Source organism: Propithecus coquereli, unplaced genomic scaffold (genome assembly GCF_000956105.1).
Source record: "Propithecus coquereli isolate 6110/MARCELLA unplaced genomic scaffold, Pcoq_1.0 Scaffold99, whole genome shotgun sequence".
In the NCBI taxonomy this organism is placed as follows: Eukaryota; Metazoa; Chordata; class Mammalia; order Primates; family Indriidae; genus Propithecus; species Propithecus coquereli.
The window spans coordinates 9,659,251-9,685,947 of NW_012156284.1; the positions used below are offsets into that span (position 1 = coordinate 9,659,251).

General features: G+C 40.4%; 1 protein-coding gene across 3 annotated transcripts in view; it reads left to right on the forward strand.

The window, feature by feature from the left end:
* FGF13 (fibroblast growth factor 13) overlaps positions 1-26,697 on the forward strand; it is a 542,638-nt gene that overhangs the window by 211,376 nt on the left and 304,565 nt on the right. The gene's annotated exons all lie outside the window — the stretch shown is intronic.

Below are 26,697 nucleotides of genomic sequence, written 5' to 3' on the forward strand. Positions count from 1 at the left end.
AAAAAAAAAAAAAAATATATGGGAGGAGGCCGAGGCAGGTGGTTCGTTTGAGCTCAGGAGTTCGAGACCAGCCTGAGCAAGAGCAAGACCTCATCTGTACCAAAAAAAAACTAGAAAGAAATTAACTGGACAGCTAAAAAAATATAGAAAATAATTGGCTGGGTATGGTGGCTCATGCCTGTAGTCCCAGCTACTCCGGAGGCTGAGGCAATAGGATTGCTCGAGCCCAGGAGTTTGAGGTGGCTGTGAGCTAGGACGCCACGGCACTCTAGCCCGGGCAACAGAGTGAGACTCTGTCTCAAAAAAAAAAAAAAATGTGGGAGGAATGAATATTTCCTCCTGTGATTTGGTTTATTAATCATTGTCTCTACCACTTAATATTAAACTAAGAAATTAAATGAAATCTCACACACAGGTGGATTAATCTTTGCCTTCATATCCTCTTGCTATGTAATAATTGTCAGAAGTTGTAAGGAGTATATTTTTATTGCATTTTAATTATTTTCCTGAGGAGCATCAAGATGAAATAACAAGAACAGAGTCAGGAGATATGAGGTCTAGTTTGCGTTCTGGCACTCAGTAGCTGGCTGAATTGCAACAGGCATTTTCATTACAGGGAGGGCTTTCTTTTTCTCATCTGGAAAAGGAAGGAGGCAGACCAGCTGCTCATTGCATTGGTTCCAGTTTGCCTATTCTCATCCTTGTTTCCTGCTTCCTGGCAATCTTATGAACATACTAATTGAGCGATGATTAGTTATAGACTTCCTTAGTTTCCATTTTATCTTCTCCAAAAGGTACAGCCTTTGTTATAAATAAATTCCATCATAGCTTTATATTCTATTTACCATATTTTGTCTTGACCTTTGCAAAGGTATAGATCCCAAAAACATCATGCAGTTGGATAGAATGACTTATATTCAAAATTGTGCTTTTTGTCTCTTCACACAGATGTCATTGATGTTGATTTCCCAGATGTCTTAATCCACCCATTTTCCAGGACTTTTAACCTTCCCTGAGCCCCTTTCCCTTCATCCTTGGCCTTTCTTTGTCCTAGGCCCCTTGTCCAGTTTTTCTTCACTTCCTCAGGGTTTCTGTAACATTGGAAGGCCTGCCACTGAAAATGTAGTATCACAAAAGATTTTTTTTCTTAATGGTGCTCCTTTTTAGGAGATTTAAACTTTTCCCTGTAGATTGTACACATTGAGCTTAGGATGCATTGGTTTTTTTATTATTATTATTTCAGCATATTATGGGGGTACAAATGTTTAGGTTACATATGTTGCCCTTGCTCCCCCTCCCCCCCCAAGTCCGAGCTTCAAGCGTGTCCATCCCCTGGATGGTGCGCATCGCACTCTTTGTGTATGCATATACCCGTCCCCTCCTCCCCCCTCTCCCCTGCCCGACACCCAATAAATATTATTCTTATATGTGCACTTAATGTGTTGATCAGTTAATAAGCCAAGAACATCAGGAAGAACCACAAAGGGTAAGGAAGGAAGCGTTCAACAAATAGTATTGGGTAGTTTTCTGACTATTAAGGGACAAAATCCAAATAGATTCTTACCCCATAACATAGACAAAGTGATTTCCAGCTATATTAAATAGTTAAATATAAAAGAAAATGAATCAAATAATAAAAGTTCATGTGGAATATTTAACAATTATTGGGGTAGGAGGCTATTTTGGGGGGGTTCAGACAAAAGCAGAAATCACAAATAAAATGATTGATAGATTTGACACATCAAAATTAAAAACAAAAATAAAAACAAAAGCTTCTATTCATCAAAACACCATAAATCAAAACAGCTTTTAACACTCTCTTTCACGGGCTGTAGACATTAAGCAGTGGTCCTCAACCTTTTTGGCACCAGGGACCAGTTTCATAGAAGACAGTTTTTCCACGGACCAGAAGTGGTAGGTGGGGTGTCGTGGGTTGGGTAGGGGTTGTGGTGCAGAGCTCAGGTGGTGATGTGTGGCCCATTTCCTAACAGGCCACAGACTGATACTAGGCCATGGCCCGGGGGTTGGGGAACACAGCATTAAGGAGATTTCTGGATGCTAAGAGTCTCTTCAGGGCCAGCTTCATGAGTGTTTTCATGTGTAATCATACAGGACCCCACACATAGAAGAGCCCTGTGCTTGGTTTGAGGCTCTGCTGTTCTCATTTTTGAGCAAGGGCTGCCCCACGTTTTTTTTTTGTTTGTTTGTTTTTGAGACAGAGTCTTACTCTGTTGCCCAGGCTAGAGTGCCGTGGCATCAGCCTAGTTCACAGCAACCTCAAACTCCTGGGCTCAAGTGATCCTTCTGCCTCAGCCTCCCGAGTAGCTGGGACTACAGGCATGTGCCACCATGCCCGGCTAGTTTTTTCTATATATTTTTAGCTGTCCAATTAATTTCTTTCTATTTTTTTGGTAGAGACAGGGTCTTGCTCTTGCTCAGGCTGGTCTCAAACTCCGGAGCTCAAAGGATCCACCTGCCTCGGCCTCCCAGAGTGCTAGGATTACAGGAGTGAGCCACCGCGCCCGGCCTCCCCATGTTTTTATTTTGTGCTGGGTCCCTTAAATTATGTAGCTGGTCTGGAGTCTCTTGAATCACTCTAGAACTTCCCTGGTCCTAGGAAGACTTTTTACATCAGGCCCACATATACGATGCATGCTGAAAGAATGTAGGAAACCACTTGCTCAGTAACATTGGACTTAAAGGGGAATGTATAGGGGCACCTGCATGTTCTGTACCTTGGCAGCATACAATATGCCCTGGCATTCATTCACTACCTCCCTCCTTAATTTAACAAATGTTTTCCAAGTCCATCCTTTGTGCCAAGCACTGTGCTATGCACTGGGGATACAGCAGTGAGTAAAAGGCATCCTGTCAGTGCTCTGAAGGAGGCAGCAGCAGTACAAGTAAATAAATGGCAATACCACATGATGGGAAGTGCAGCGGGCAGCGGGAGCACAGAGCGGGGGTCCCTAACACAGCCTGAGAAAGGAGTTAAATAAGGGAGTTGACCTTCAAACTAAGACCTGAAGGGAGAAAGGATGTGGAGGTGAGAGGCATAGCCTGGAAAGGGCATTCAGGCAAAGGAAACAGCATGTTCCCCTGCTGTTCTTTCATCAGCAAGACGATGAACTTGTTCTGCAGAAGGAATTCATCAGGTTAGAGGTCAGGTGTGGATGGGACATCTGGCTGGCCTCTGCTCGGGAGGTTTACAGCCATCCCAAGTTGCCTACTATTGTGCTCGCCTCCTTGAATGGGTGGATTTATATATTGTTTGATATCTGAAATGCCCTATGGCAGAAGAAAGGAGAAATACCCACTGCACCCCTTAACCGTAAGGCACCTGATCACCCCTCTGGATATTTAGAAAATCCCAGATTTCAAATAGACTCTGACTCCACTAAAATTTATGTGAGCCCTTGAAAAGCTAGACACTATTTTTAGCTTATAGGCCATAGAAAAACAGTGTTGGGTCGATTTGTACCATGGGCCATCATTTGCTGATTTCTGATCTAGAGTTAAGTTTTTTTGGGCCCCAGATCCTTTGTTTGCATTTGTTTTATCTCTACCTGGAAAACTCTCTTTCTCAAGCCCTTTCTGATATAGGCCTCTACTAACCCTCAGGGAAACCTTCTTGCTCTACAGATTAGGTTAGAACCTAATTCCCTGCTGCTGTATGTCTCTGTAGCATCCTTGAGACCTCCCTGTCAACTCATACATCACATTTTAAGGACATTATTTGCTTAATATTTAAGTCTCTTTATGCACTGGAGACTTAATGGAAGTAGGGTCCACAACTGCCTTTTGTTTTAACAGTTCAGCTGCCTGGCTGAGAGTAGCTACTCAACACATTTCTGTTAAACGTACATAATACTGTCCCCATTTTTCAGATAAGGAAACTAAGACATAGCTAGTTGATCCTGGGAAAGATATCGAAGAGCTGTTAGATGGGAAAACAGAAATAACTTTCCAGTTAACTACACTGCTTTTTTAAACCTTCAAAAAGGATGTTTAGAAATGGGACAAAGAGGGCAAGTTAAATGGGACTTTCTGTAAGCAAAACACCAACCAGGAAGATTGTATTTGGTTTGTTTTCTCTTTTTCTCATGGGGTATGCAATGCTATAGGTGAGGTCAGATTACTGCATAGGAAATTAATCCAACAATCTAAGGTGGTAGGTGGCAAGTACCACAAGGGTGTTTTTGGGGTGTGGACTGCTGAGGTAAGGTAAAGGCAGAGGGAAAGTCAGAGGCATGTGCTAAGCCAAGCCGGGGAAGTCACCTCGGCTACATCCCTCTGGGGGTTCCTTACGTGGGGATTGGCTAGCCAATGTGAAGCACACAATAACCTCTAAGGAAGGTGTGAAGGGACATTCATGATATCTTTCCCAGGTGATGTGCTCCCCCAACTGCTCCACAGCAGCCTGTAACTGCAGAATGCTGAGAGCTGTCCTGAAATGGGAGTGGTCAGAGGGCCTTGCCAGAAGGGCGTTTCTAGAAAATGCTCAGAAAGTTAGAGAAGGGATTTCCTGCCTCATGAAAAAGGACTCCAGGGGCCTGAAAGAGTTTAATGTTCCTACCAGTGAGTGATTTGGGACAATCTCTTAACTGATCAGCAAGTGTTTATTGAGTGCCTACTATGTACCAAGAAAGTTAAATGGGAATTCTATTTCTAGCAGCTGAACTTTTAACTTTCATCTGTTTTCTTTGTCTTGAATTGAACATAAGTCTGATTTGGAAGTGAAAAATAAAGCTATTCCTGTGCCCGCTCATTCTTCATCCACCTTTCTACTTAATAGCACTCAGCAGCTGTGCCGAGCCTCTCTGAATACCATGAAATCATTTATACATTTTGATATTGTGTCATAGATGTATTAATTGTTTCTCCTTATTACAATGCATTTTAATTAGCTTGGACAATACTCCCAGTCTCCTCTTTGAAGAGACTCTGTATGGCTTATGATTATTTCTCTAATTCTGATGTGGTAGATTAGATGGGAGCTGATCTCTCTCTTGCTCTCTTTTCCATTTCATTTTTCTTCTTTCCTTGTCAACATATACTAATATCCTAATTTATACCCAATCAAGATTTACAGTGTGATGGATTTATATGGTATCGGGCCTTTTGAACATTCTGCATTCCTTCTAGCTGGGAACATAGACTCCTTTGAGAATCTGTTGAAAGTTATGAACCCTTCCTCCAGAAAAGTGTACTTTTGCATGCATACATATAATTCATCATCCCATTACAGAGGCCTAAGGATTTAGCCCACCCATGGATGTTTGCCCACAGTACAAGGACCACAGAATTTCAGTGCTGGGACAACCCTACAGATCATCAGGTTCACTGGTTTTCAAAATTATTTTAGCCACAGAGCCCCCTGGTTGAAGGGAGTAAAAGGAAGGGAGAGACCAAGTAGTACATACCTCTACCTCCCCCAAAGTGGTTCCTGAGGAGGTTCTGACAAATACAATTTGAAAGCTAGTGATCTAGTCCAATCCCTTCATTTCTTCTTACGAGAAAAATTGATCCAAAAAGAGCAGAGGTGACTAACACAAAATCATTCATCCAGTCCGTGGCAGAGCTGAGACTGGAACCCATGTCCTTGACCCCCAGAGCACAGCCTCAGCCATCCCTCACCTTCTCTTCTAATTGCAAACCTCCTACCACCCATACCACATCAGCTTCACACAGAACCAGGAAACAATGTATTTTAAACCCACAATAATTTATAATCACTGCCATTAGTGCAGCAGGAAATGGAAATACAGCTGACTTGTGTATTATTGTTCTATCAAGGCCTGCCTTCGTTCTGTCTCATTTCTGCCTGTTCTCTTTCCTTTGTGACCTGCTTCCATTTTACGGCATGTACTTTATTCGAATACACATCACAGTCAAAAGTATCCTTTGTCCTCAACCAAGAGCCATCCTGTTGGATTTCCACAAACACACTCTCTGCTCATAATTCTTAAAGAAGCGGCAGCTGGCCATGGGCCTGGCATGGTGCCTGCTTGGCTTCAGGCCACTGGTGAAACAACCCAGGCTATTATTGGGCTGGTCTTTACCCCAATCTTCCAACTTACTTTGTCATTGTCAAAAAACCCGACTGAGCCTCATCTGCAGTATCTACCTTTTATGGACCTGACGATGGGCAAGCCAAGCCTGGTCTGTCCTGATCTCCTTTTGCTGTGTGTTGGTTCAGGATGAAGACACTTCTTCAGGGTATTAGAGTGGAGAGAGAGAAACAAATAAACTGAAGAAAGCAAAAAGACAGTTAACAGACACATTTGTTGGGGTTAGAGGCAAGGTGGTCTCTAGACTTCCTGAGTTGAAGACTGATGTTTCTTTGTGCTACATCAGAAGCAAAGATAGATCATCTGCCAGGCCAGAGATCCATTTACACATAACTTCAGCCTATCCAGGGGCCTAAAAACTAATGAAAGATTTCCAGGCCAGAGTTCCAAACTAGGATAGTGGTGTGGTATAGTGATTAAGAGCAAACGCTTTGGATCCAGTCAGATAACAATTTGAATCATGGCTCTGCCACTTACTACCTGTGTGACCTTGGCCAAATTAACTTATTCTTGCTGGGCCTCCATTCCTTCAACTCTTGAAATGGAGAAAATAATACCCACATTAGAAGAATGTTTTTAGGAGTAAAAGTGAGAGTGAGCACAAATGTTTGCCCCTTTGCCTATCTTCATCAGACCCCCAAAGCAAAATTTGTATTCTGAATATTGAATTCACCATCAATCGTCTGTATCCCTATTGAATGGAGGGAACATAGGAAATATGGCAGGGCATGGGTGTAAGAGCACTGGTTTAGCCGATAACTGTTGTGCAAAATGTGATTTAGTTCTCTCCTCTCTCTTTGGCCTAATTTTTACCGCTAGGGAATGAGAGGTGCGTACTTGAGCAGGTGTTCTTTACACTGATCCAGGACTTGAGTATATTAAGAATTCTTTTGACTTTTTTTCATTTTCTTTTTTTATTTTTAATTATTTTGGGTACATAATAGTCCTATATAAGCAGTTTTTTTTAAAGCACAAATGCACAGGTACCATTCCTGGACAGTCTGATTGAGGCGATCTAGGGTTGCGGTCATAGGATTTACGTTATAATTCAAGTTCCACAGGTGAGTCTAATGAGCAGTCAGGTGTGGGAACTGCTTACCCAGGGAGTTCTAAAGTTTCTCCCTCCCCTGACTTCCTTCAGTCTTAGAACTTCTTATTCTCACAAAATTGTCTCCCCATTAATCCGGCCCACTATTTTCTATGCCATTCAAACATGATGATTTCACACATAAAAAAAGAGAATATTTACACTTTTTCTGGAGGACCTCAAAGATGAGATTTTTCCCCTTGAAAGCTCATTTTGTTTCTGCTTTGGTGGCTTGATGTCAGGTTGCAGGCGGTGTAATACAGAACAGGATGAACTTTGAGGGATCTGCTTTCTATTGACTTCCCCAGCTGATCTCTCAGATCATTTAAAAATGCATTTGCTCTATTTTGTGACTGAAGTCTAAGTAATGAAGTTTAAGAATATTTGTAATGGGTAGAATTATCTCACAGTAGATTGTAATAATAGCTATTAAGCATCTTCGAAGTGTCACTTGCTACCTGTATTTCTATAATCCTTATGATAATCCTTGAGATAAGCATTAATATATTTCTCAATTTTTTAAAACAAAGAAGATAAAACTCAGAGAGATAAAATGACTTACATAAGACCACACAACTGATAAGTGATTTTCATTTGCTGGACAGGGATAAGAATGATCTTTTAAAAATGCAAATTGGGTCACTGTAATCCCTCTCTTAAAATTCTTCAGTGACTTATTCTTTACACTTAACAAAATATCCAAACAGCTTTGCAAGGGCAGTAATGTTTGTCTGTTTTTGTCACTGCTATATCCCCAGCAATGAGAACAAAGCCTGGCATAAAACAGAGGGTCAATAAATAAATATTTGTGGAATAAATTAAATGATGGGACCTGGGTTCAACTCAAGTCTGATTTTGAAGCTCACTTTTCAGTAATTCTTACACACACACACACACACACACACACACACACACACACACACGCATCTTTGTCTTACGTTAAATTCATATACCATGAAATGCACCATTATTTGGCATACAATTTTATGAGCATTGACAAATGCTTACATCAGTGTAACCCACCTCCCTATCAAGATATGGAAGATTTCCTTTATCTTAGAAAGTTTCCTTTTGTCTCTGCCCAGACAACTGTCCCACCTACTGTGGAGACAAAGGCTTTTCTGATCTTTTTTTACCCAGGTTTTGTCCTTTTTAGAATTCTATATTAATGGAATGATACATTATGAACACCTTTGTGTCTGGCTGTTTTTCATTCAGCATGATGAGTTTAAGATCTGTCTATGGTGTTATGTGTATCAGTGTTCCTTTTTATTCCTAAATAGCATTCTAATATATCAATATACCACAATTTGTTCATTATTCTTCTGTTGATGGGTGTTTGAATTATGTTTTTTTGGCTATTTCAGATAAAGTTGCCATGAACATTTGTGTTCAGGTCTTTTGCCGGCAGATGTTTTCATTGCTCTTGCATATTTACCTAGATGTGGATTTCCTGGGTCATATGGAAAGAGTATGTTTAGCATTTCAAGGAACTACCAAACGTATTTCCAAATAGGCTGTACCATTTTACATTGCCACCAGCAACGTATGAGAGTTGGAGATGCTCCACATCCTTGCCAGCACTTGATATTTACAGCCTTTTTAATTTTAGCCATTCTACTGGATGTGTTGCTGTATCATTGTGGTTTTAGTGTGTATTTCCCTAATATTTCTCCAATGAACAGTTTCATGTCTTATTGGCCATTCATATATCTTTCTGTGTGAAACATGTGCTCAAGTCTTTTGCCTATTTTTTATTGGGTTATTTGTTTTCTTATTATTATATTGTGGTGTCCTTTATATGTTCTGGAAATAAGTTCTTTGTCAGGTAAACTTTTTGTCAATATTTTTCCGAGATTGTGGCTTACTTATTCTTTTTCCGTTCTTTTGATTTACAGACTTTTTAAATTTTGATGAAATCTAATTTATCAATTTTTTCTTTTATGATTCATACTTTCTGTGTCCTATCTAAGAAATACATGCCAACCCCAAGGTCATGAAGATATTCTCCTATGGTGTCTTCAAAAGCCACATTTTAACAACTGCAGCATGTACCTTGTCTTTGCCCTTACTTTTTATAATGGATACATTAGTTAATCAGATCATTTTTATCAAAATGAGCTGGTATGATGCAGTGTACTGCAGAATTCAACAGGATGGCTTTGAATTTCAACAGACCGGCATTTGAATTCTGGCTCTAGTACCAGTAGTGTAACTTTACACAAGTCACTTGATCTTTCCATTGTCAATGCTCTCATTTGTGTATATGATCACTCACAGGGCATAGCACATAGTAAGCCCTCAACAAATGGTATCTGTTGTAGTTATAATAATTTTATTCATATTATACCAATTTCACCAAGAGCTTTTAATTCCAGAGGCATTAAAAACGCAGAGTTGCCTTTCTTTTCCCCCTGCCAGATTTCAGACAGAACCATTGAATACAGAGATGACCCACCAAGAAGAGATAGTTGTGGACATAGTTCCTCATATATGTCTAAAATAACATCCTTATTCTTTTGATTAATACTAATAACAGAATCTCCTAGCACAGAGATGAGAAATATGATAATACAACTTCCTGGCATAGAGGACAGTTTAATTGAAAACTGAAACTATATGACAGAATGCATGCAGTGTTTTTCCAGAAATGCAATGTGCTGGTTTAATGTAGGTAAATGCAGATGTTTATAAGGTTTTTAAGTCAGTATTTCACAGTGAAAAGAGCAGGGACTTTGGGATGAAACAAACATTGAACTTGAATACATGGACATATTACTTGACAGTTGTGAGCCTCACTTCTATCATCTGTAAAATGAGGTTTAAATAAGTACTGGAAAATATTTTATGAGTGCTTCATAGAATAGGACTGTACTATCTGGCACATCATAGGAACTCAAAAATGGTACTTGTTGGTTAGCCTCATATTTGTAGTGACTTATATGATTACTTTTATATGTAATAGCAAACTGAAGTGAGACATTGAATTTTGAATGAGTTACATCCTAAAAGAGGTAAAGGATAGTTTTTTATAAGTGGATTTTTTCTCTGTTTTCAGGAATTATAGAATACATCTGTTTGGTATGTGAGGTCATTTTGCAGATCACTCATTGATTCAGTGCATTTCTGAATCATTGAGGAGGATCCCTGGCTATTTGTCATGTCTGAATAATGGAAACACATGTCCGAATGATTCCATGTAATGGAGAAGAATGTGCATACATACATTTCCCTTTTTAACATTTTGCTGTTGTGGTGAGGAGGGGAGGGAGAGGATCATGCATGTAAATTATTTTCTGCTACTGCTACCACTGCTGTTTTCAGGGTGACTATGTGGTCCAAAGCACAAAAGGCTGTGAGCATACCTTTTGCCTTTTGAAGCCATCAAAGACTTTAACCAGCTTGTAATCCCAGCTACTTGGGAGGTTGAGGTGGGAGGATTGCTTGAGCTCAGGAATTTGAGACCAGCCTGGGAAATATAGAAAGATCCTGTCTCAAAAAGAAAAGACTTTAATCAGGCCTTTGGAACCACATCTACTGATGTTCTCCCCATGGGAATCATTCTAGACCTTTCATGCTCTGGTCTCAACATGTTTATATACGCTTACCTCTATTCTTGCCACAGGAAACCATTTACTGTTCTCCAGGTAATTCCTATGTTTTACTGTTTCTGCATCTTTATTTGTGCTATTCCATCCTGTGAACTTGAGAAGCCTTTCCTCCAATGTCTATGTGCTAAAAGTATATCCATCGTACTGAGTTGAATAGTGTTTCCCCCAATTTACATCCACCTGGAATTTCAGCATGCAATCTTTGTAAATAGGGTCTTTGCAGATGTAATTAGTTAAGATGAGATCATATTGAGTCAGAATGTGCCCTAATCCAGTGAATGGTGTCCTTATAAAAAGTCATGTGAGATCACAGAGTCACAGGCACACAGGTGAAAAGGCCATGTGATAATAGAGGCAGGGATCGAAGCAGCTACAAGCCAAAGAACACCAAGGGTTGTTGGCAACCACCAGAACCTAAGAAGAGGCAAGGAAAGATCCTTCTCTAGAGACTTCAGAAGGAGAATGGCCCTGCCAACACCTTTATTTCAGACTTCTATCCTCCAGAACTGTAAGAGAGAAAATTTCTGTTTGTAAGTGCCCCGTTTGTGGTAATTTGTTACGGCAGCCCTAGGAAACTACTATATTAATACCTTTTTCTTCAAGGTCAAGCTCGAATATAACATCTTCCCAGATCTCTTCAACTAGATATAATTTCTCACTCTTCTTGACCTCTGTAGCAATGACTGTAGTAGAAAGATCACAAACGTTGGTGCCAGAGAAATCTTGGCTCTAATCCTGGTCCAGCTACTGACTGGATTTCGTCACCTGTACGATGGAATAACAATGCCAACCTAATAGGATTGTTGTGTTAATAAATATAACTCCCCCTACCTCTCTTAATTGATTCACCCATTCTGCTTCACACTGCAATAATTTTGCAATAAGAACAATAGTTCTGTTTTTACTAGTTCAGGGGCCGGAAGGAGCATACATAGGTATGCAGTCAACTTTGTACACTCTGAAGCAGAATGTGGTACCTACCAAGGGTAGAAACAAGCAGTGTTAAAATTAGGGGTATCAGGATTTCAGTTTCCTACACTAGGAATTCCAGCTATAAGCTGCTAGGAAACTGAGTTACAAAAGAGAAATGAGGAAATCTCCTTTCAGTCCCTGAATTCCAGAGTTGTAAGATCCGTGGTGGATTTTGTCTTAACAGTTAATATGGAACAAAAATTTTGGAAATTTTACTGAGCACTCTAATATTCTAATACTGAGCCTGCCCCCTCTTTCTGGGTAAGCCCTTATATTAGTTTGTTCAAGCCGGCGTAACAAAAATAGTATAGACTTAGGTTGCTTAAACAATAGAAATTTATTTCCTCGTAGTTCTGGAGGCTAGAAATCCAAGATCACAGTGTTAGCAGAGTTGGTTTCATCCTGAGGCCTCTCTCCTTGGCGTGTCTTCTCCTTCTGTCTTCACATGGTCTTTCCTCTGTGCACACACATATCTGTGTCCAAGTTTCTTATAAGGACACCAGTCAGATTGGATGAGGGTCCCACCCACATGACCTCCTTTTATGTTAATCACCTCTTTAAAGGCCCCATCTACAAATATAGTTACTTTCTGAGGTACTGGGGATTAGGGCTTGAACATATGAATTTTGGGCAGTCACAATTCAGCCCATAACAGCCCTGTAGTAGTTTTGTGATCAGGATCAAATGACTTTATGATCACTTTGTGATGGATTTATTATTTAGTCTTGGTTCTCCAAATATCACATCCTCTGAGGTTGGGAGTTTAGCCTCATGGTATTACTCAAGCACAATTCGCAGGGTTTCCTCATCACAGGAGAAGCAAATGCATCACAGAAATCAACAGTTGCTGACCACCTACTATGTGTCAGGCTGTAATAGGATTTTTTATTTACTCCTCAAGATCACTCAGCAAAATAAATATTTGTACCTTCATTTTCCAGATGAGGAAATTAAGATTCAGAGAGACCAAAGTGATTTGCTCAAAGGCAAAAAACTAGTAAGTTCTAGAATTAAGATTTGAATATAAATCTGTTTGACTATAAAGCCATGGCTTTCCCACATGCATTCTTTATCTGGATTTTTTTAAGGTTTTTTTTTTTTTCTCATTTCAAGCTGTTGCATTAAAATGAAAAAAGAAATAATTTTATGAAAGAGTTTCTAGATATTTACAGTCTAGATGTTCATATTCTTATGTTCATCTATCATATACCCATACTTGCCTATGCATTCTTTCCAGTGTTGCCTCACTTGCTGCCTTTGTTTCCGAGTTTGTCATGTAAACTTGCACAACTGAAGAATCAGGAAATGTTGACAGCAAACTGGTTAATTATAAATTGAAAAAAGAACTTGAGGGTGATGGTACAGAGAACCCTTTCAGCCACACTGAAAGTGTAATGAAGTGACTCAGATTTGTCCTATGGCCTCTGCAATCAAGCTCCAGTTTGCTTTGTCACAACACATTGCTTTGTGGAACCAAAAATGGTCTGTTTATGTGCATTGTTCTTTGCACAGTTTTGTTCCCAAACTCTGGAAATGGTTGGAGATTATACAGGAAAATTCAGGGGCATTCCTGTTTCCTGAGCATTTCTATGATTGTGACACATTTTTGTGTTACTCTTTCTACCTAGTGAATAGTGCAGTTCCTAAGGATAGATTCTTTGCAGAGGAAGGGGGTGTTGGCAGTTCCAGTGACAGATGAAATCTATTTCAAGGGATTGGAGGGCCATTCAAAATGATGATGGTGGTGATAATAGCAATGCTCCCCACTGTTGAATTCTTTAGAATTTACATGAACCTTCTATATTTCATTTGATTTTTCACAAAAACATATTGAAGTGATCAGTCGGGGATTGTTATATCCACTTTTCAGATGCAAAAATTGAGGTTCAAAGAGGCTAAAGGGAGGCAGAGCCAACTCCTAAGTCTTTTGATCACCTGAACTCCTTTGCTAAATTATTCTTTGTAGGTCCACACTAAGTTCATTCACTTTCAGCTATTGTACATTTTGTCCTCCTGGAAAAATTTTTAAGTATAATTGGGGCCATTAGTAATTGTTTACTAGCTTCAAATGCCCAGTAGATGTCAATCAAGATGTGGGGCTTTTTTCTCCCTAGGCTCTGTGAAGCAGAACAAGTAGTGAATTCAGTTCCAATGCTTTCCTCTCGCTGCTAGTCCTTCATAACAAAGAGCCACCATTTGCTAAATATCATCCATGTGCCAGCAGCTGACTGTGTGTTATTTCTAATTGTCACAATAGCTCTGCAGGAGAGGTACTATCACACCTACCTTACAAATGGGGAAACTGAGGCTTGGAGCTGTTAAGTAACTTTCCTAAGGTCATACAAACAGTGAGTGGCAGAGCCAGAACTTCGTCTCATTTGGTCTGGCTCCAAACCATTGATTTTAAGCACTATACCTCTTTAAATTCAGTGGACTGACATTTTTACCTGAGTTATTTGGAAGTTACCAATTGGAGGAGTCCTTTCCTTAGGAAACAGAGTGATAAAAAAAATATTAATCTTAGAAAAATGCAGTGGAGTATGTACCTGGGAAATTAAAATTGTCAATTTATCTATGTCATCTAATTGAGTAATAGTCTTCTACAGTTGATTGGAAAACTTACGGTATAAGCCAACCTTCTCTGGCGGTAACCTACAAGTGCTGTGAGTACACAGGAGATGCCTTCTTTGCTCATTCCTGATACAGAACTATTTCTGGCCTCCTATCTCTCTAACCCACTGACTCTTTTTTCCATGTACTATTATTTTTAGTTCATGCATAATCACTTCATTGAAAACATACTTACCAAGATAATTTTTAGTTACTGGATGCTTTCCTGATAAAGAGTTAATCAGCTCTATTGGCAAGTGGTGTTAATAAGCATCATAATAAAGAGCCCTGGGGCCATAGATCCCTTCTCCTAGGAATGGTCCCTCCTGTTAGTTGGAGCAGGCAGGAGTACTGAACTAAAGACTTCCTTCATACCCACTGCCTGTATGATCTGTAGACATTCAATTATTTCTTCTGTTGCTAACCTATGGTTTACACTCATCACTCAAGATTGTGGAGGTCAGCATCAGTGCTGGAGGAGTAGAGGAGCAGTCCTTACATAAATCATCTTAATGGTTCCACATGCTTTTAGGAATTAGAACTTTGCACTGGAAGAGGATCAGTGCATGACCTATGTACTCTTGATTGTGCAGCAGTGAAGAATGCCATTTTGGTTATAAAGATGTTGGAAATGAAAGCCCATGCCCTCCATCATACTACAGGTCCATCATGGGACTCTGAAGATTCTGACTACACCATCTAGTAAAAGGCTGCTGCTTACACTTGTACTCTGGCTTATGTATGTCCAACACCTACCACCAAGAAGAACAGGGTCTTTAGAGCAATTGTCACCAACAGCTTTTGTGGAAGGTCAAACTGGAGAAAAGAAAATCATGTATGGGACAGATAGTAAATACTCAATACACAGGTTCAGAGAGAAGAAAGGAAGGAAAGAAGGATGGGTGGTTTTCAAAATCGGAATGGCTTTATTAGTTCCATGGTAGTGGTGGGGTGGTGGGGAATGTTTAGTCTTCAAATTTTAGATCACCTCTTTCTGAAATAGGGGAATACCAGTGAAAAAAATTGCCACTGTTTTCCAGCCACTAAAAAATTTGATATCTAGGCAGATTTGAGGAACAGCAATATAGAAGTTGCTTTTTAATCTTTCATCTTGAAATTGGCCTGCCTGGCTCTAAGATGCATCCTATGATCTATTGGCTGCTCAGGAGTACTTTAGAGGATTTTTGAGCTGGAAGCGTCCTAAGAGATGATCTAGTCTAGTGGTTCCAAAAGTTTTTATCACTGAAGACACCTTTAATTAATTTCCCACAGCATTCCATCCTGAAACATCAGGCCAACTAAACAAATTACCTTTATCACATCATAATTCCTTTTCCCATTCTTTGTTGCTCAGAGCCATCAATGTCTTCTCATTAGAGCATCTAGTCAGCGTGAAATAACCAGTGTGACTACAATAAGTGATATAATTCCTTCCCAAACGAAGACACTAGATGGTTGAGTTGGCTTGGGGTTGGCTTGATCTTAGCAGTCTTTACAATCCATCTCCCTTAGGCTTATTGAAATGTTAAAAATAGCTCATGGATTCCGATGATGACCTTCTTGTAATCCTAATGGAGAAGCATTTATCTTATTCTCCTATAAGGAAAGATGGGGAAACTAAGATTTAAAAGGCAAAGTTACCCAAGGTCACAAAGCACCTTAATGGCAAGGAGGACCAGAACTTATGTCTCCTAAGTTTCAATTCTTTTTCTCCACATCCCCAATTTTCATGTGCCTTCAATCTAAGAACTTAGTATTGTGTTTTACTGTTTGATGACAAGGACTTTTTAATGAGGAAATGGGAAGGAGAAAACAACAAATTGTTTTTGGAGATCTTTGAAAATGGCAGTTGTTGGCCATGGACCTTTTAGATAACAGAAGGCATCATGGAACCTGGGATGAGATTGTAGTCCTGTGGAAAGGGCACAGGAGTAAGAAATACCTGGGTTCAATGTCTGGCTCTGCTACTTAGTGGCTATGTGACCCTGGGGCATTTTCTTATTACACTGAACTTACTTGTCTGGCATATATAGGCATTCCATAAATATTTGATGAGTCGGTAGAATAAGGACAATAATACTTACCCAATGGGGTTATATAGGAGATACAAAAAAAATCCATGATGGATTCACTAAATAACCTGTAAAATAATACTAATAGCCAATTCTTAGTCCCAAATTTGTACCCAGCCTCCTTTCCTTTCTTTCCTTTCTGTGAATGATTTCAGGCATCTTCCTATAAACTATCTCAGGTGCTGACACTCTTGAAAAGGTTTACTTAGTCAATCAAATAGTGTCCATGTTATCCTGTTATACTTTGTTCCTGAGAGGTTAAAAAGGCACAGGATTATTCTCAGCAAAGAAGTTCACTCTCTTCTGCCTTCATCTCCTTTACAGCGGATGCTAAAATGATTAGAATCTGAATAACCATACTCCAGGATGGCTCGTTCCCAGCCCTTCTAGATGGAGTCATAGTTAACACCCACTTAGCTTTTTGGTTTTTCCTTATGTTAGCCTGATGGCTCTAACTATTACTCTTCAAACACCCTGCGATTAACCATGTGGGACACATCTATTGGTTGCTATTAGTAAATGACATTTTTGACAGACAGGTATACCTACTTCCCAGTAGGTCAGATAATGAAGCTTCAGCAGTGCGTACTTCATGTGGTTTTCATAGGAATTCATATTTGGGAGCCCCAGCAAACTCATATTCTCTTAACTTAGTAAAACATTGAGACACAGGCTCAGTAACAGGGCTGTAGTTGCCAGATACTGTCCTGAATGTAGGGTGTCATTCACATCAACCAGAATGAGCTGTACACAGCCTGCAAGACTAGATGGTGAGACCCTACCACACATTTCACACTGGACCTCACAGGGAGCCTCTGCAAACCCTCATCGCAGACCATGGGCTATGGGAGTGAGCTGGTGACATTCTCATGCACAGGCCTGGAGCTCACTTTGATAGCTAGGAGAGGAACAGATTGCCCACTCACTGATCAACAGTCCTTTTTCATGTCCCCTGCAGTACAAAAAAAATACACAATGTGATTCCTATGTAAGGTTAATAGTCAATAGGAGAGAACAGGTGGGTTCCAGGGAGATTTTAGGTAGAGTCGATGTAAATTTCATGAGCAAAGTAGAATCGTGGACATTCTAATGCCCATAAAAACTGTTCATCAGGCTCAAATAAAATTTTTCAATCTTGTAAAGAGCCTAGAGCAATCTCTAAGATGAAAAGTTATATGTTAAATGGCAAAAAAACCCCACACAAACAAACAAGATACTTAGAGAGCACAATGTACAAGGAGCCAGTATAATGAGAATTTCCCCAGTTTTGTTTTTCTTACAATATTGAGGTTGTTTTTTTCCCCCTTTGCACTAAGGAGATAGAAAATACCTTTGAGTTTAGTAAAGAATGGATTCTTAATTAACTGTCCAGAGGTTTGTTGTTTGAGGTAAAATTCTGAGAAGGGTTCTTTCTGTGGACAGGAAGAATTAGCTCTGTAGCATGCAAACAAAAGAGTGCATTTCTTCTTAATGGCTTTTCCAAGGAAGTGGGTGAGGAGAGAAGAACCAAAGAGGACATTATGTTATTGCTCAAATGCCCACGTTTACTGGACCTAGAACTGTGACTGATTCAGAGTTGACATAGGGTCAAAGCTTGTAGGCTGCCTCCAAGATTTCCCTTTCTTTGCCAAATTGTTATATAGATGTGTATGTATTAAAAACACACTCCATCCTGGCTGTTTGGGGGGCATCTTTCTGAATGGAGATGGCACTCTGTGCTTATTGACTTAGGCAGACACTGTGCTCCAGAGGAGACTGTGCAGGAGTGGGAACATGAGATATGAGGTCTAAGCTCTGTCATTTATTGCATATATGACCTGGGGCAAGTGACTCACTCTCTCAGCCTCAGTTTGCTTCCCTAAGAAATATGGAGAATAATAATACCAACTTTCAAGGTTTGTTGTGTGGATCAAATGAGATAATCCATATAAAAACCCTTCTCACTGTGCCAGACTTATTGTAAGTAGTTGCTCAATAAAAGATAGATGATAATGATGGCGTTTTGCAAGACAAGAATAGTCTCGGCTTGTCAACTCTGTTTCTTTGAACATAATGCTAATGAGAGGGCCTTTTCTTTTGGGCCAGTGAGTCTCACTGAGAAAAGATTTCTGATACATGTCTATAGACTGCAGATTTAAGCTCTGTCTGGTGCTCTTTCAGTTTGTGGATACCTGGAGTTTCAAGAGACTCCATGTATCAGACGGCTTGAGCATAGTCACACTGCTAGTGGAGAGGGAGCATCAGGTGCCTGAGGACTAACAGAAGTGCCACTTTTTCAGAGGAATGAGAGGCCATAGATACAACCCAATCTGACCTCCAATTTCAGGAACAGGGACCTTCCATTTGAATGTTATCCTGCGAGGTTTGAGTACTTTATCTTTGTACAAGATTGAGGATTTTCTGTTTGTGAAATATAAAGCAACATCTGTGTTTTCTTGCTTTTAGCATATGAATAAAGGGAGGATCATTTGAGTTAGGTCCTTTCCTAGGCCAGTTGACCTTTGACCTGGTTTCCATAAATAAATTCTCACTAGCAGCTTTGGCAATGTCAGCAAAAGGCCAGACTGGGCCCAGCTTCATTATGCCCTGGCACTATGTCAACCAAACATGAAAATCTTGGGACAAATCAGATTTTAGAATTTTTTGTTGTTTTAGGAAATGGCTTTAAATACAAGCTTCTCTTTTCCAAGCACTTTAAAAGCAAAGTAAAATTAACATTATATTTAAAGCCAACCACTGCAACACAGAGAAACCCTGGCAAATTCCTCCCAAGGCCTAATGGACAAGTTCCTCATCTAAGCTTGTCTAGCCCTACCTTTGCTCTGCACCCCAGCCCTGCACAAGAAGCTGGGTAGAAAAGACTGCACTGTGCTCTGCATGAGAAACTTACCTAAGCATCTAGGTTTAAGGCCTAATTTGTAATTAGACAGTTTCTTGGAAGTACATCAAGCTCAGCCTCAAATCAGAACATCTCTTGGGGAGAAATCTGTATTTAGATGTTTCATTTAAAAATTCATCATTGAATAACAAAGTATTTGTTGCAACTCCTTGATGCATTCCAAATTCTCCCTCTTTTTTGACTACAATGATGTTATTAATAATAGATGGAATGGTTGGAGGCATGGGCGAGGATGTGCCAGGGGTTCAGTAGCAAACAGAGGGCAGCATAGGCAGATAAGTAAGTCATGGTTCTTTGGGGCTGCAGAATCCAGTGAATTCCAGGCCAAGAGCTTGCCACCCTGGCTCCCTTTTCTGGATGCCTGTTATTTGAATTCTATAACTGCACTGATTTGGCCAGGAGAAATGTCTTTTCAAGGAGTGGGTAGGAAATTAAGTTCTAAAGGTATTTGGCAAGCAGACTAAGTTTCCCCGAAGGTTGGAAGGAAGACTTACTTTTTGTGTCTATACTGACAGCCTCCACTTCTCCCATTCTCTCCTCATCCCATCTCAGCCATCCCTCCATTGAGACTGCTCTTAACAACATGCCCAGTGAAGTCCTGTGTTGCCCAATATAATGGTCTTCTCTTTTCACATCTCATTTGATCTTTTAGCAACATCTACCAGTTGACTGTTCTCTTCTCTTGGTTTACTTAACTTCATGTTTTCCTGGTTGTCCTTCCTTATTGGCCATCCCTTCTAAATTTTCTTTATTGGCTTCTTCTTTATTCATTCTTTAAATGGTAGGTTCCTTAGGGCTTCCTCTGGGTTTTCTTCTTTTCATATACCTCTTGCCCCAGTGAGCTTTTCTACTCCTCGTGCTTTAATGTTTATGTAGTTGACTTCCTTATTTCTATCTCTAACACTAATCTTTTCACCCAGATATGATGTGCTAAATATTCTCTCTAAAGCAGAATATTGAAATGAGGTTGACTAGTTGTTTAACAGCTTTCTCTTTTTCTCCTTGGCCTTTGATCTCCCTTTTCTAGCTCATTCACCCGGAATTACTCTTTCAACAAATATCAAAAGATAATCTAGGCTGTGTCAGACACAGTGCTAGCTGCAGTAGGGATTGGGGGTTGGGAGACAGAAAATTATAGTGCCCTGGGATATGTGATTTCATGGGATAACCGAGAAGTGTGCATTCATTCATGTAGTCATTAATATGTACATAGCTATATACAAATATTCATTCAGCAAATACTAACAGAAAACCACCAGTGCACCTGATGCTATGACACACACTAGGGATACCATGAGGACCAGGGCACAGCTTCTGCCTTCGTATAGCCTATAGTTTAGTCAGAGGTTCAGAAGGCAATCACTGGCAGTGGTGAGTGCCATACAGAGATGAGTTGGGTAGAGAAATTAGAATAGAAGAGGATCTCAGGTCCAGCCTGCATGTATTTGTGTGTGTTATTATAAGCTGTGTTGGAAAGCTTTCCCTGTGATATACACAAAGGAACACTTTCCAGGGCTTTGGTTTTCAACACCACTGTTTTGCCCTAGCCCTAGTGAGTTGAACTAGACTTGTAAGACCAGAAGGGTTCGTTTAAACCTAAACTTGATCTCCCTAGGTTTCTCCTAAGCTTTCTAAAGGAAGGGGTAGAGATGGACTGGAGGAGGTGTGTGGTATGTGGAAGGAAGTGTGCTTCTATAGAACAGTATGCATAATAGATGCTCAATTAATATTTGTTGAATTAATGAATGAATTATAGAGTGAGTAGGAATTAGCTAGAATCTATTCTGGTCACCCATTATAGTGGACGCTGGGTGTGCACAGATGAATAATACCAGGTCTATGCTCTCAAAGAACTCAGTTCATAGTCAGATTAAAGACACTGAGACGTTAACAAGTAAATACCATTCAGTGTTATAATTATTACAATAACAGCCAGTGTTTAGTGAGCCCTTACGATGTCCAGGTAATACTTCATGTGCGTTATCTCATTTAATCCTTACAATAACTCTATATGATATCTTTCATCAGTTCCCACTCTTCAGATGAGGGAACTTAGTTACAATGAGGTTAAATAATTTTCACAGGGTTACCCGAAGTGTTTTTGATGTTGGCTTTGGGTCTGGGCTGAATCTTGAGGGAGTTTTGGCAGACATCAGTAAGATTAATGAGGGAGAGCTCTTTTGTTTGTAAAGAAGCAGCCCAGGGATGAAGCTTTAGGAAGAAGCAGTAGAAGGTAGTAGGCTCCTTGGCCCACAGTAGCACACCCCGTGTGGACTGTGGGGCCTTCTTTCCAAGAGATGATTGAGCCTTAACAAAAATTTTGAGATAATTCCTTTGTTTAGGCACAACTTTGGGAACTTGGAGTCACTGAGTATGCCTTGTCTTTGTCTGTGGCACTAAGGATGCATAAGGACCCTCGAGAATCAGTGAAGAGGTTAAGTCATCACAAGAACTTCCTGACCCCCCAGCCCAGCCAGGCTGTACACTTAACTACTCACATTTGAAGCAGCAGGGCCTGCAAGTGTGCCTCATGCACATCAAATGAAACACATACCACATAGGTTCCATGTCTCACATTTGTATGACATTCTTGAAGAGACACAACTGTAGCGATGGAGAAAAAAGCAGTGGTTGTCAGGAGTTAGGGGCAAGAGGGGCTATGTGACTTAAAAAGAGTAGCATGAAGAAGTTTGTTGGAGTGATCAGTTGAGGTGATGTTTCCATGGATCTATATATGTGTTAAAACTCATAGAACTACTCACCAAGAAAAGTCTATTTTACTGTATGTTAAGTTTTACAATTAAAAATAAAAAAGGAACCAAGCACACACCACCTTGAGTGTTCCATTTCTCGCCGCTCAGTTCCTGTACAAAAACGTGGGCACTCAAAACCTTTGATGATTTGGCAGGGTTAGAAGAAAGATAATAAGTGAGGAGATTGCTTGAACTTGGCACCTGGTTCTTTTCAAGTCATGAGAAACTGATTTATCCTTCCATGTACCATTTCTGTTGTCAAGCTACTGAGTGCCCTTATTTGAAAATGCCCTGTGGGCAATATGGGATGGTGCATGATCATAGTGCACTCTCCAGGGAAGTAGTGTGAAGCTGGGTAAAAGAGCATTTTTGCCCAAGCTGGGGCCCACAATTCTCAAATGCTCAGCTTTCCAGCTTTCTATCAGTGTTTGACGTTACTCCAGTTCTTGTTTGAACTTGCAGCACAGAGCAGGCAGACCTTGACTTACATAAGTAATGGCCCATTGAAGGGATCACCCACAAAGTGTTCTGCAAAGACTAAAGACTCTGGAACCCTTGGTTCTGATGCTATAGGGCAAAAGGACCACTCATCTCCACCAGATTGAGGAGGTATTCTTCTCCCCTCACTCTCCTTTTGTTCCTCTTCCTGAAGTCCTGGGTGTGTTGTAGTCCAGGGCAGGAGGAGAAGAGGGGCAAAATTTTGTCACAAATTATGTCCTAGCTAGGCTAGCTTTGGTAGTATTCATAGTATTTTCTTCCAGACTACTCCCTTTAGTAGCTGTGGGAATTTTGGCAAGGCACTTAAAACTTCTTTGATTCTTTCCTCATTGAGGTATGTGGATAATGACCCCTGCCTTGTTTAACTCCTGGAAGTACTGTTTGGGTCAAATGTCAAAGTGCTGGGTACATTTGTATGATGATGAGGATGAGTTGAGTAGGATATATGACAGGCTGGCTTGTGCACCTGCTGTTTCTTCCCATGGGAACATATGTTTTGATTTCCAACCTACCAAGCAACCAAATCGCAGATGCAGTTTTGCAACCTATAGCACATTTCACCCCATTTATTTTCAAAGCTGTGAGCAGAGGGCCACGGTCCATGAGCAACACATGTTTGAAGTAAAATACAAGTTCCCATCAAGGTATTCTGATATGTTAGACAAGATGCCAAATTGTTACTGTGTTTCAGAGTAATTAGGCAGGATTGAAAAGCAGTTTTTATCATGATGACAATTCATTTGTGCTTGCCCATGGTCAAACCAAGCATTTTTGAGGTATGGACATATGGAAGAAGAATGTTCCTGATAGTTATCCTTATCAACTTTTTAAAGAGAAGGCATCCTTTCCTGCCTCTTGGCTGTGGGCCCATTTCCTCCTCTGAACTCCCATGGCATTTTCCTCAGGCCACTTCTTATGACTATTGCCATATTTTTCCTTGTGGCATAATTGTTCCTCTACTTGCCACATCCCTGAGTAGTCTGGGAGGCCCTCTAGGGCAGCCAGGTCTTGCTTAGAGAACTATGTAGAGTTCCTTGCAGATTGCTGGTATCTGGAGTTTAGCTCTTGAAAGTTAAAGGCAAAATAGGCTATGTTGAATTCTAAGAAAATAACCTTTTTTTCATTTAGGAGAGTAAAACTCTATTGATTACAGAAAATTTTGAAATACTGTTTAGCAAAACAGAGAAAATGAAAATCATCTGTAATCCACCACTTAGGTAAACAGGTTCATCACTTAATCCAGTTTAATGTGTACAGCTTCTAGGGTTGGTCCTGCAAATCTAAAGATGACTATGACATGGTCAATGCCTTCAGTAACCTCACAGACTGGTGGAGAGGACAGATACATGAACTCAGTCCTGTGGGCAATAGGGAGCCAGTACAAGTTTTGAGCAGGACATTGACATTCTGATAGTATTTATCTGACGGCAGTATGCAGGATGGTGTGAAGAAAGGAAGGCCTGAAGCATAGAGACCAGTTAAGAAGCCATTGCAAAGAGGCCACACATTTTACTAATTGTCCTTAAGGTAAAGACAATGTCATTCAACCGGAGTGACTGCCTTCCAGAGTTACTTACCCTTGGGACTTCCAAAAGTGAGATTGGAAGTTAGCCTTGCCCTATTCGCGTTTACTGAGCAATAAGAAGCTATGAGAGCCCCTCAGTCTATGTGTTGGAGGGTTGGAGGAAATTCAGCCAATTTCCCTCTTGGTCTAATTGGCTGAACTCCCAGGCTACACTATAGAACCTGGGTCCTTGGGGACAGATATTTAACTCTTGAGTCAGTCAGTGGCTGTCCATGCTAAGAAATACCTTGAGGAGTCTTCCCCAAGTCTACTAATGTTACCCTCCAAGAAATTTTGGTTTTCTTAAAAATCACTATGCTCCTGGTCAGAAAGGTATAGAACCAAAGATATTTCAAGCTAGAAAAGATGTGGAGACTCCTCTTGAATAGATGAGGAAAAGAAAATCTGGCCTCTTGGTCAGACTTTCCCCAGGTCTCACATAGCACGTGGCAGATGTGGGCCTCAAACTCAGCTCCAGACTACCAACACTTTGGCTCAGCCATTAAACATAAATTGCTTCTAGGCTAGAGAAGATGTAGGCGCCTCTGTGAGTTGGGGCCTGCAGACCAGGGGCACTATCCATGAGGCCCAGACTAAAGGATGGCTGCTGATTCCAGCAGACACAGTGCTGCAATGTAAAACATTGCGAGGAAGCAAAGCAACTTAAAACTTGACAAACAAATACACATGTTCCACTGCTGGCATGCTCGTTTCCCCTTTCTATTTTTAGCTAGGGTTATCTTTCAGTTTAGTTCTGAGAAGGGGCTCGGTTTTAATGGTGCAGCAAACTGATCTGGTAAGAAAAGATGGGATACATGGGCTGTTTTGCTGCAAAAGGTGTTAAGCTCTTCTGCTTTTAAACTGTGTACCTTTAATCTTCATGGCAATATTTAGGTTTAAAAGGACACTGTTGGGGTGACAAATACCCCATTGGAACCAATCTCAGGAACAGTAAATGGCCATCAGCTCTTTTAGAGAAGATGCAACACTGGCTAAACCCTGCCTTTGGAAGGGGTGAGCTACCCCAAACTCCATAGAGGAGTGATCTTTAATATCGGGACAGTTTGCAGCTGACTTTTCATTGTGTGTAGCCACCTAAGCTGTTGGGAAATGGAAATGGGAAATGCACTAGCAACAGAGTCAGAGCCCATTTCATAGAAACTGAGCTTTAGTTATTCTTTCTGATTTATATACTTGTTTGGTTTTATTTGAGCACATAAACCTATATTTCAATGCTGCAAATTGCCTTTTATTAGGCTGTTCTTACTAGACACATATGCATTTAGAGTACAGCTGAGTAGAGTCTATTTAAGGTTTTGTGAACAGTAAATTCTGCCATCTCCATATCCTTGGCTAAAACTAGAAACACGCAGGCTTTTGTATATCAACTGCAGAAGCTGATGACTCTCGTCACATATACCTACACTGGATATGTTGGAGGCCTGGAGCAATTTGGCCACAGAGAGTTGTTTGTAGGATTGGAAGAAAACTCAGCCCCCAAACTAGATAATGTGCCATGTTCTATTTTTAATGAGTTTATTTTCCTGTTTCAGCTTAGAGGTGTTGATTCATCATTTTGATTCTTGACAAAAGGATTCTGCTTAGACTCTCAGCTCCCCAGTGGGTTGGACTTTCACAAAAACATCTGTACTAAAGCAAAGGGGGTTCATATTTATTGTCCTAGACAGTGTTCACTTGAAGGTTTCCCAGCAGCATCTGTAGCTGGAAGAGTCTGTGTCAGTTTCTACTCCTCAAGCTGTAGATGAGCCCTCAGCCCTGCATCCCACACTGCTGCCTAAGGAAAAGTCAACAGTTATAAAAAAGAGGGTCCTTTTCTGTCATACTCTTTCAGTAGAAACCAAGGCAGCTATTGCAAATGGGCTTGATCCAGTGCTCAGGTATTCTAGTATCTCCTACAGCACATAGCCACTACTGCTGAGCATTTTGGATAGTTAGGGAGTAAATAGCCCCATAGATTAGCCATGAGGGGAATGTATGACTGAGATTCTGATTACGGTAGAAAATCCTTTCAATTTATAATTCATAAGAAATTTACTTCAGAAGACAATTGATTTTAGAGGTTCCCTCTCTCATTTCTACTATCCTTTTTCTTTTCATTCTTCGTTTCCTACAGACAACCAATTATTAAATGTAGGATATGTGTTTACTTCGGTGACCCAAGTTGCTAGGGATACATCAAGTGCTTCAGCCCAGAGCAGCCAAGGGAGGTTCGGGGTGTCTCCACAGCCCTTGACTTTTCAACTTCAATTATAAATCCGTTTGGTCAAGTTGTGGTTTGAGCTGTGTGTGGTCCCTGTGACAGGCTTTTGGTAAACAGCTGCAGCACAAAAGCAGCTCGAGCTTATTTGTTATCATCTACACTAAGCTGCCAAGATAACTGCATGGGGAGAGTGATGTAGCAAGTGAAAGCGGGTAGAGTTTTACAGCATAGGTTCTTGGGTTCATTATGAAAAACGACACTTGACAAATGACTATTTTTGACTTTAAAGAGAAAAGATTAAAAGACTTTCAGATCTGTCCTCCTAAGTAGCAGCAGAAT